Genomic DNA, 11,329 nt, shown 5'->3' on the forward strand with positions numbered 1-11,329 from the left:
GAAAAGGTGTTTTATTGCGCAGTTTGAATGGAGCGTTTTTGCCAGTCAGCTTACCCTGTGTGATGAAGTTGACTTACATCTACGCACACTGCTGTCGTAACAAAAAAAAAAAGATGCTTGACGTGTCACAAGCTGCGGAGTGACATCATCAATCAACCCAGCCGTGGGTAGATCCGTCTCCCTGCGAGCGCGACGGGTGACAAGTGTGTGGGGGGGGTGTCGCTCAGTAGGATGAGGATCCATCATGTGACGTGACCTGCAGATGCAACATTTCATTGAAACTTTGCTCCAGAGCAGGCTCCACCCTGTTAAGAGAGATTTATAGGTTCGACATGAATATAGTAATGAAACACCCTGCGTAAGTGAGCGGGAGGAAAATATATCCTGAATTTGCATCACTGCACTGCAATATTCATAAAGCTTTTCATTCGACCCACTGCAGCCTTGTTCTCTGCTTTCAGCTACAAATAAAGGAATGTTGGATTTTGGGGATTTTCTGCAGCCATTTTGAAGTCGCCTGGCACTGCGGCAACAAGTCACCAGAGGATTGTGCGCAACATCGCTATGACAACAACCTCCTGTCTGTAAAGAGAAACATTCTCCTTGAATTGTTTCACTTTGCAAGATGACACAAGAAAATCAGCAGTCGCAAGGTCTTTGGTTGGCAGTGACGAATAATGGCTTCCATCTAAAGTTCCATCCCAAAACACAAGCCCAAACCTTCTTTACGTAACACTCCAAACAGCCTTGGAGATAACTGTAGAAAGAAAAGATGGAGTAGCAGCTGCGGCGTTCGTCTTCCTTTTTTTGTCCAGAGGAAGTTCAATGTTCCTCCCTGAGATGAAGGTTGGTCAGTTTCTCTAGTAAGCACTGTATTGTTGAGGAAAGTACATAGAAACATTGGAAATATATAGATAAATCCGGTGTCGTCTGCTTCCATGCTGCCATCGTCGCTGATCTACATCACCCTGCCTTTTGTTTTTGTTCTTTTTTAATACTTATTTCAGTAATTTATTCTGAGGAACAAGGAATCCCGTGAAATTATTATACTTTAGAAAGACTTGACAATTTGACTATCAATAGCTATGAGTGAGACAGGAAAATATGTACCAAAAAAGAAACAAAAACATTGTATTTTTGTCCTTTGAAGCACTTTTGTTGCATAACTGACTTGTTTTAAAATCCTATCAGTCAGACCTCACCGATGAATGCTTTAAATGGTTTTTTGTTTTCACTCGGGTGATGATGATGAAGCACTTCTGAAAAAAACAGTCTGCATAACGGAGACAGAGGCCAAACCTCTGGCAAGTGTGGTGTCCTACTACTCCAGATTGGTCTTGGTCTCGAGACCGTTCTCAAGACGACATTTTTAGGGTCATTTTTACTCAGGTTTGTTCAGGTTTGTTGTGGTTTTCCTTTTATATTCATCAGGGATCCCAAACGGATCCGCAAAGGAGCCACAGTGGGTGCAACTGATCAGGAGGATACCCAGACTCCAGGTGTCTGAAGACTCATTTCTGGGTCAGTTTGTGGTTCACCATTCACCTTCATTTGAGCACGGCGGAAGTATTGGGTGCAGTGACCCAACATGGAGAGGCAATCTCTGAAACTAAGGACTCAAAAGAATTTGTACAAGCCACCAGCCCACATGCAGAACAAGATCCCCTGACTTTACATCAGTTGCTGCAGTTGAGGTCCATTTTTTGAGACGTTTATATAGGTCTCTCTAGGTCTTGTCTTGGTGTCAACGCAGCCACTTACAGAAAATAAAGCTGTTGCAACTATTAAATATCAGATCAACTTCTATACTTTTTCATCTTCAATTGCTTTGACTGTCCAGTGGTTCATGGGCGAAAACATTTCACCAATATCAAAGTCTCTTCATCCATTAACCCTGTAACAGAGGAGGACAACCAACACACCCCCATTCAAGGTCACATCTCTGTATTATACAGTTTCTCATAAATGCACCACTACACAAACGCATGTCACATTCAAGCCTTGCAGACACAAGGCCAGGTAATGGTCACTAATGGCTCTCAGGCGTCTCCACATACGTGAGACCTTGCTGATGCTCCAGAGCGCTTGGATATCATGAAGAAGTCATGGCTGCAACTCCTGATCTGACGCTTAGAAAATCCAGAAAAATATTTAGGGGCATCTACAGTCAAGATTTAGATATTTGAAGGCTAACTTTTTACAGCACAATTTGAGCGTTACGCACTGTGGTGTCATGACTAAAACATCCCCAATGAAGGAGATGGTGGAGGTGAGGATGGATGGATAATTTAAAAAAAGCACAAAAATGTTCTGTCTTCCTCACACAGGTTATTCATTTTAAAACCCTATTTGTTTTCATGAGGTCGCATCTAAAATATTGACTTTTCATCATTGTTCTCCATGTTGCTGTCAGTTTTTTCTCCAACATCTGGACAGAGCTGAAGAAAACAAGAGTTGAGCCATCGCCCTTAGTTCAAAGATACAAGCAAGGAAGACTCACAGCTACAGCTGTGGTGAACGTGTGGTGGTCAGAGCCAGACAACGACAGTTCTGATCATTTATTCATCAAGAAATATCCACGGGCAGGAAGGAGAGTGGAGGATGACCGCGAGCTGGGAGACGAACACACGAGAGACAAAACACAGCTCCAAAGGCACATATGCACACAGCCGTCAACAGGCACTCAGGGATAGTACAAGCAGTCACAAACAAACATCTGAAAACACACATGAAGGTGAAGAATAAAGAGTAACAGCGAGAGATAAGAAGAGAAACCAAGGTGGAGGTCAGCTCAAGGAAGGACAAAAGCCCACCAGAGACACAGTAGAGGAAGTCACTTGCTCTCAGTTGAAATACAAATAAGAAGCTCAAGCACTGAGAAATGAATAATGTGAGACAAGAGAGCTTTGGAAACAGAGGAGAGCTGCCATGTTGACTGTAGGTTGGTTCCAGCTGTGTGCCATTGCCTACTAACTTCACAGAGATATAGACGGAGGGGGACAAACAGAATGAGCCAGAATAAAAGCAGATTTTGACACTACAGTCCTCCATTAACCTCTGTTTTGCACAGAGGGAGGAAACCAGAGTGCCTGCACGGAACCCACCCAAGTCCACACAGCTGTCTTCCCGCTTCCCAGCGCCTGGTTTGGACGCTCTTGTCCAGCAGACTGATCTGCATGCTTCGCTGCAGGATGAAAGAGTGGAGCCGCTGTAATAAATTCAACAACAACAACAAAAACTTTTAAGCAGAGGTTGTTCAGGATGTTTACTTCATTACAGATGCAAACCGATCTCATTAAAAAGAAGTTAATGATACACATGTACTCCAAAGACGCGGTACCTCCTCAACACAGCGTTGTTTTCTGATGAACCTTCTGTTAGTTTTGTGTCCTCCAACGTCAAGCAGCCGTCACTGTTGCATCGCACTCCACGTATCCTCCTTTCCTGCGAGGCAACACTGGCTCATCGCTCCCTGTTCTGTATTCACCCACTTCTCTGAAGTGTTTGGAGCATCTGATACATGGATGGAAATGGATGCACAGAGACCTGGTGGTTTCAGTAAACAGTAAATGGTGTCTTATTTTCAAAATAAAAAAATGAAGGTCAGTGTTCCCGCCTATTGGAAACGCACATATTTTCTGCTCCGTAGATGCCAAGCCTGGTGAATCCTCTCCACTTCCTGTATGTTGAAGACAATCCTCCTCCCCCTCTCCTCTCCCTCCTCGTCTCTTAGATTGTGAGGAACGCTGTGTAATGTATGCAGGTAACAAAACTTTACGTTTTTTTTTGTTTTATTGCCCTCTGTCGCTGTCACATCTTAAAATGGGATCAGGTCTTAAGTGCGTGCACTTGTGTCTCTTCACAGAAGAATGCTTGAGCAAAGATCAAAACGTGGATCCTGAGAGGCTGCAGAGCATGTCAAACACGCAGGGTGGGTAAACACGGCGGATCGTTTCGTGGGATGCTAATGAGCGCAGCCCCAGCAGCTTGCTCTTGATTCTGAAGCACGGCGGATCCAGGACTGTGCCCGCAATTGTTGACTTAGACTGGCAGAGCAGCCAGGCTGGATTCTAATATCTCAACAATGAGCATCAGAAATGAAGGCTGTCTCTGCTGATGAATGGCGTTTTCCATTTTCCATTGTTGGAGCAGTCACAGTCAACAGATGTGTGTGTCTGCGCGTGACCCTGACATTACAGCAGTTCACCATTCACCTTCATTGGAACACACTGACAATGCCATTGAGCTGGGTGAAAGTGTTGGGCGCAGTGGCCTAACATGGAGCAGCAAACTCTGAAACTAAGGAGTCAAAAGAACTAGTACAAGCCACCAGCCCACATGCAGAACCATATCCCCTGTCTTTACATCAGTTGCTGCAGTTGAGATCCATTTTTTTGGGTGCATCTTGACTGTTAACCATGAGGTTTCATCGTAAATGGTCAAGGTCAACATCAATTTTATTTATGTAGGACATTTCCATGGCAAGTGCCGACCAAACAATGACAAAACACGTATTCAATTACAAATAGGACAGAAAACAGGGATAAAATAAATAAAAAAAATGCAAGGGTGCATTAAAAGCCAGAGCCAGGAGGTGTGACTTCAGCCTGAATTTGAAGGACTCAAGCTTTCACTTCTAGATGGGAAACTGTTCCACTGTCAGTAAATGTGTTCAATAAAGACACGTCAGCATTGTCTTGCTTTTTCTATCTATGTGTTTCTTTTCATTCTTTTCTGGAACCGAGAATTATCTTCCAAATCGCTAAGTCTAAACAGGCCCACACATTTGTGTGTGCGCGTGCTGGATCTGGTTGATCCTCACTTGTGGGGACCAATTCTTGACAAAATGCTGTTTGTCATCAGCCTCATTTTGAGGGTGAAGACACCAAAATAACATTCTAAATGCGTTTTGGATGGTTAGGTTTCGGAGGAGAGGCTGGGCAAAGTATGATGTCAGGACAGAGATCCAAGTATGTGTGTGTACTTAGTTTACTTGTGGGGACCAATTCTTGACAAAACACTTCCTTGTGAGGACCTTTTGCCTGAACCAGCCTCAGTGTGAGGATGAAAACATCAAAATAAGGCGGCCATTTTATTTGGGTTTAAGTTTGGTTCAGAGTCCTGGTTAAAGTTAGCCATGTGTTTTGGATGGTCAGGTTAAGCGTGAGAGGCTGGGGAATGCAATGAGCGGTCCTCACAGAGATAGAAATACAACGTCTGTGTCTGTGTGTTTCCATCTTTCTGAGACAGCAAGAACAGACCTTTGGAATTAGATTAATAAAACCTTGATAAATCCAACACATTCTCGCTCCCAAGGCAACACATACCATTCTCACTTTTGAGACTGGAGTCAGATTGACTTTCCATGATTTAAAAACTAGGGTTTTTAATGTCATCACTTGCATAAATGTCCAAACTTACCCAGTTGTCAGATGGGATTAGCGGCATGATTTCCCTCTCAACACACCCCAGACAGAAGGATTCTCTCATGGGTTAGTCGTGTAACAGCTACGATGATTGGGGGGTTAGCATTGTTGATCAGGAAGGAGCAAAATGGGGACAAAAACTTAGCTTAAAAGGTTAAAACAAAGCCTTACAAATGGTGTCGGACTGGCTTGTGTCACTTTCTGCTGCTGCGAACTCACTCCTTTGAATGAGCAACATCTTCCACTGTTTCACACCATAATTCATATGTAAAACATCCTCCAAATATTCCTGACCTTTTCTGGATCATTTTGCCAGTTGCACATTTCAAAATACGAGAGGAATAGTAGAAAATAAAAACCGCTATCAGTCATCAAGGACACGCAATTATCCCGCACCACCTGTTCAAACCGTCTCCCTTTATGCAGCCAATATTTTTAGAAAGACCATTTCCTGCCTGTTCAAGGACGTCACATGTATTATGCAAGCGACGGTCGGCTGCCTTTCACCTTTTATATCTGCGGCAAAATGCAATTATCATTTTCAGGGGAAAAGAATTCTTTGTCATGTCCAAGATGGAACCACGTCACGACAGATGCCGGATGACTTGGTGAAGGCGGTGGACGGTCGCCTTTGCATGCCGGCGACACATGCAACCTTCACCATGGTGAATGGAGCTCTGTCACGCTGTTTGACTGTCACGGGTCTCGAGCTTCATGTCAGAAGACTTAAAACCCATCGCAGTATTGTGCCCATGACAGCTGAGAGGTGTGTCGTTGTGTGTCAACTACTGCAGGGATGAACAGTCCCTTTCTTTCACATGCGCCCAGATGTTCCAGTTCAGTCGATGCTGCTTGATGCGGTGCAAAAAAAAGTGCCGTACTGGCACACATGATGTTTCATTGGGCCACCTTTAGTCACCCAGCACAACAAGGATCAAGGACAGTGCTAAAACTATAGTACTGAACAGCCTTTTAGATTATTCCCTTGAAAAGGGAAGAGGTCTTTGTATTGGGAAAAGAACAAGTAGATTCATTTGTGCCATGATCCGCTTTTATTCTCTGCAAATGGCACACACCTGGGACTGATCAGCTCACCTGCTTCCATCCTCAGTGCTTCCATGCAGGTAACTTGGCTCTTTCCCGATTATTCTTTGTCCGTTTTCCCTTCATGTTTGAGTCCTCATCCTGGAGCTTTTATAGTTACATTTCTCCGTTAAGTCAGTTCTACTTTCTCTCCCTTTGTTCTCGCTGTTTTCTCAGCGTGTGTGTTTCCACCACAAGCTTATTTTTGTTTGCACCTATTGTGTTATTGACCACCATGTAACTTTCTGTTGTATTTTACTGGACTTTGTATTTCACCATGAGTGTCTGACTGTTGTGTATTTTGTGTTCCTGACTGCCGTGTGACGCTGTGTTCTGATTGTTCTCTCTGTTCCCAGATTTATTTCTTGGTTGTGTTTGTGTTTGCTCCCGGTTCAGTGACGCCCTCGGTTCTTCCTTCTGTCTGTTCATTTGTGTTGCGTGGATTAATGAATCGTTCTTGTTCTTGTGATGGAGTTTCTGTGCTGGCGGTCACCGCTCGCACTTGGGTTCCGTGCACACAAGCTCCCAGACAATTTATTATTGCTCATCTTGCTACAGAAATCAGACCAGTAGAATACCTAAGCAACTTTGTTTGCACTGAAAATTAAAGTGACAGTGAACCACAGATCCATATTGGCCTCAATGAGAGTAAAGCTTTTTGGATGGGGAGCTTTGAGAACAACGTTGTAATTCTACCTGATGGGCAGTTTGTACTTGTCATATTAGTGCAGTCCCATCTCTCAGTCTACTCGCAGAAGTGTTCCAGCGCGACAGTTCTCACACACTGACGAAAATACACTGTGATGAGACGACTGCGTCTGCTCACGCCACGGTGCGACGGATGTCCTTGGACGGCGCTCACTTCCTCCACAACGTCCTCTCTTGTTCAGCATCTTCTAAAGGCAAAACTTTCCTTCACAGTCTGGGAGTCTGTTGTCTTTATACTATGTTTTCCATACCTGTCAACTTGTACGTTTTCCCCGTACTCTATACTTTTTTTTTTTTTACAATTTCAAATCATGTACGGCGTATAACAACTTTTATACGGGGAAAAATACATTAGAACAAAAAAATTCCCACTGAAGTTTCAGGCCACATCGATATCGACCCGCCAATTTCGGATCCAAAACGGATCGTCTTGTCTCGCTGGTAGGTGACAACGGTCGGCACATCATACTAGCAAAAGTTATCTTCAATCGCACAGGAATCCTTCAGAGAAAAATCATAGAAGTAAGCATGAAAGAATCGGAATTACCACCTAGTAAAAAGAGAAGAGCACAAGGAAGAATGATTTATTTTAAAACATGCTCCACATGGTCAATGTAATGCAAGAGCTTTTATATATGTTATCATTTTCCGGTACATTTTCTATCTTGCGGTGATGTAAATAGTAATAATAAAAGATTAAAATGCGCCGCGATTGTGTTTGTAAGGTTTCTTTTCTATTTACAAGGGGAATTGCACGGCTTTATAGGGGGAGTTATTGACAGGTATGTGTTTTCACTGCTCTCACCAGCTGAACGACAGACTTGGCGAACTGATCGGCAACGTTCCTGAACTGCTCTGGTGTCTACGTTTCAGCATCCGTCACCTCATGAGATCTGTGAACGGAGGCAGGGAGCCATCAGAATGGACATGATTGATACACCTTCCTCCGTGTCATTTTGGCCTTCAGTGAAGCTTTTTCTTTGAGGAGCCTGAATCAGACAGGATGGATGGACATTGACAGCAGCACAAGGGAGATCAAAAACATTTTCCAAAGGCTAATTCTCCCCCCTGAAACCCACCCAGCCCACCACGCACACACACAGCTCTTTGTGTCACCAAGCCCGTGTTACGCCTTCAGGGAGCAGATTCGTGGTCCGACTCTCACTCGCCATCACAGACTGACAGGAAAGAATATTCAGCCAGACAGAAGAAATGTTATGAAAGATAACTCCCGATGTTTTGTTGTGCTTGTGTTGGAGTTACGACTGGCCTTCATCTGTCATGGGAATGGATCGTAGGATAGGAGTGGACTTCATTTGGCTTGACTGACACCAGTGGAACTGACATGGCAGGACACGTTCTGCTGTTCAAGTGTCACGTTAGACACGGACACTTCGGCGCATGCCACGCTGCTCACGAGCTTCTCCACTTCTATACGTCTCTGTCATCATTATTATCAGCAGAACACTGCTGGGTAATCTTTTTCTGACATTGTGACAAACACACTTCAATTTGAAGCCGAGGATTTGGGCAGATATTGACATCTGTAAAGCGCTTGAAAGTTTAAAGCCTTATCCTTAACCACAGTGTCCCAGAGCAGATCAGTATGAATTGAGTAAACGGCACCTCGTGCCAACCCCGCAGGAAGCTCCAACACACTGCAGCATCCCTCCAGAGTCACAAAGTAAAGTTCTGATTTAAAGGGGACCTGTTAAGCCTTTCCATATTTGAAGAGTGTTCAGTGTTAGCAAGATGAAATGGCTCCGTAACATCCACTAGAGAGTCAAATGTTTCCTCTCAGGTGCGATGTTCCAAAAGGAAGGGTTGGGGTTTGGACAGAGCTCGACCCAAGCCACAACCGCTGTCTTTTATGTCGGTCACATACGATGAATTACAGAGCCACTCTGCGCACTTGTCATGTGATCACATCATTTTGCCGCACTCAAGGTCAAAAGTGTAGCTTCTTTGTTCCTCTCGCGCATCCACTAGTGATAGGTAGATGAGGTATCATGAAACAGTATTGCAGGGTTGGTGAAACAGTGGCCTTTTGTGAGGCCACTAGATGGCGCTCTTGGTTTAGATACGACGTGAGGTCTCAATGAATTAGTTGTTCAAGTCCAAACATGATACAGCAGGCAGCGCCATCTAGTGGCCTCTGAAAACCAGGACACTGTTTCATGAAACTTTGTCGAAACTTCAGTACTGTGTCATAAAACCTCACCGTCAAGGCAGAATGATGAAGCGTTCCCATCAAAGGCACTACTAAATAAATGAACTCCAAAATGGAAACACGCAAAAAAAAACGTACTCTTATGAAGCAAGCTGCAGTAACAAATATGAACTCTTCTTCAAATGTAAATGCTATGGCTGCATCTTTGGTGTGGTTATCATAGAACGGCTGGAGGCCATTGACTGCTGTACAAGTCAAGTCTACAAGTTGAGTAAAAGCATCTGTGTGGTGCGCATGTGGATTGTAATGACAAGAGGAAATCTTCAACCCAGGTCTCTAACATTGCCTGATGTAACATGGTGTGATGCTGAAGGACATAAAGAAGCCCACTCTCCTCCAGTCTCATTGGTCCTCGTGACACGTGACTGCGGCGCGATGATAAAAGACCCCATCTGCAGTCAACTCCTCCCACCGCTCTGCATTTCACCTGCTGGAGGGCAAAGCCATCACCTCCAACACGTTGTCTTTTCTCCTGATAATCATCCCACTTCCTGCCATTTTGTCATTGCCACTTGTGCGACCCCCATCACGCTCTTCTCCCCTCAGAGCCTCAGTCCTTCCGCGTCGGCTTTATTTACGTACAGGCGGAGGACATGCTTCAAGACGCCACCGTGTACATGACTGAATTGCTTTTGGTCCGAGGCAGAAACAAGTTTTGTGTTTCATGAATTTTGTGCACTTCTATTAGGCGTATTAGGACCTAAACCCAGAGAGGAAATGGGGCGCGAAGCAGCGTCGCATGTTTTATTCAGGCTTTCTCACTAATTGGCTGGTTAATTGAGCTCGAGTTATGGGACTCGACAGGGCTTCCGTTTCATTAACCCATCCTGATTGTTCATGAATGATTCACCTGAAGTCGCACAAGAGCTTGTGGACTGAGTCGGACTTGATTCACTGAACGGACATTGACGGGAGATTGTACAGCTCAGTGACATCATCATTTCATCCATGCAACCTCCTCTCCCCCTGTCCTCTGCTTCCTCTTCTCTCAAACCTACAAACCTCATGTCCTCCTTCACCACCTCCATAACTCTCCTCTGTGACCTTCCTCTCCACCTTCTGCCTGGCAGTTCCAACCTCAACATCTTCATCTACCAATGTACTGGCTCTCTCTCTCTCCTCTGTACATGTCCAAACCATCTCCATCAAGCCTCTCTGACTTTGTCTCCTAAACACCTGAGCACATGTGCTGTCCCTCTGACCCTATCATCATCCTGCTCACTCCCAGAGAGAAGCGCAGCATCTTCATCTCTGCTACCTCCAGCTCTGCCTCCTATCTTTTCCTCAGCGCCACTGTTTCCAAACCATACAACATTGCTGGCCTCACCACCCTTTTGGACACTTTCTCTTTCATCCTTGCTGGCACCCTTTTGTCACACATCACACCTGACACTTTTCTCCAATGATTCCATCCTGCCTGCACCCGCTTCTTCACCTCTTTCTCACACTCTTCATTGCCCTGGACAGTTGAGCCAAAGTACTTAAACTCCACCACCTTCTTTATCTCTACATCCTGTAACTTCACCTGTCCACTTGGCTCCCTCTCATTCACACACATGTATTCTGTCTTACCTTCATTCCTCTCCTTTCTAAGGCAAACCTCCACCTCTCTAGCTGATCTTCCACATGCTCCCTGCTCTCACCAAAGATCACAATGTCATCTGCAAACATCACCACCGTCTTACACCTGGCATATATGTCCTGCACCACTCCAACAAACTTCTCTGCCACTCTAGACTTCCTCATACAATACCACAACTCCTCTCTTGGCACTCTGTCGTACACTTTCTTCAGATCCACAAAGACACAATGGAGCTCCTTCTGACCTTCTCTCATCCTCAAAGCAAACACTGCATCTGTGGTGCTCTTTTTTGGCATGAAG

This window comes from Synchiropus splendidus, chromosome 6, assembly GCF_027744825.2.
Source record: "Synchiropus splendidus isolate RoL2022-P1 chromosome 6, RoL_Sspl_1.0, whole genome shotgun sequence".
Lineage (NCBI taxonomy): Eukaryota > Metazoa > Chordata > Actinopteri > Syngnathiformes > Callionymidae > Synchiropus > Synchiropus splendidus.